The sequence below is a fragment of the Epinephelus fuscoguttatus genome, linkage group LG18 (assembly GCF_011397635.1).
Source record: "Epinephelus fuscoguttatus linkage group LG18, E.fuscoguttatus.final_Chr_v1".
In the NCBI taxonomy this organism is placed as follows: Eukaryota; Metazoa; Chordata; class Actinopteri; order Perciformes; family Serranidae; genus Epinephelus; species Epinephelus fuscoguttatus.
The window spans coordinates 24208171-24208559 of NC_064769.1; positions in this window are offsets into that span (position 1 = coordinate 24208171).

Below are 389 nucleotides of genomic sequence, written 5' to 3' on the forward strand. Positions count from 1 at the left end.
ATTCTATACTATGGCTTTTTTTTCATGATTTGGGATGACATACTATACGATGACTTTTTTTTATGATTAGGGACAACATAATATACTATGACTTTTTTTCATGATTTGGGACAACATACTGTACTATGACTTTATTTCATGATTTTGGACAACATACTATACTATGACTTTTTTTCATGATTTTGGACGACATATTATACTAAGAGTTTTTTCATGTTTTGGAACGACATACTATATTATGACTTTTTTTTTCATGATTTGGAACGACATACTATACTATGACTTTTTTCATGTTTTGGAACGACATATTATATTATGACTTTTTTCATGTTTTGGAACGACATACTATATTATGACTTTTTTTTCATGATTTGGAACGACATACTATA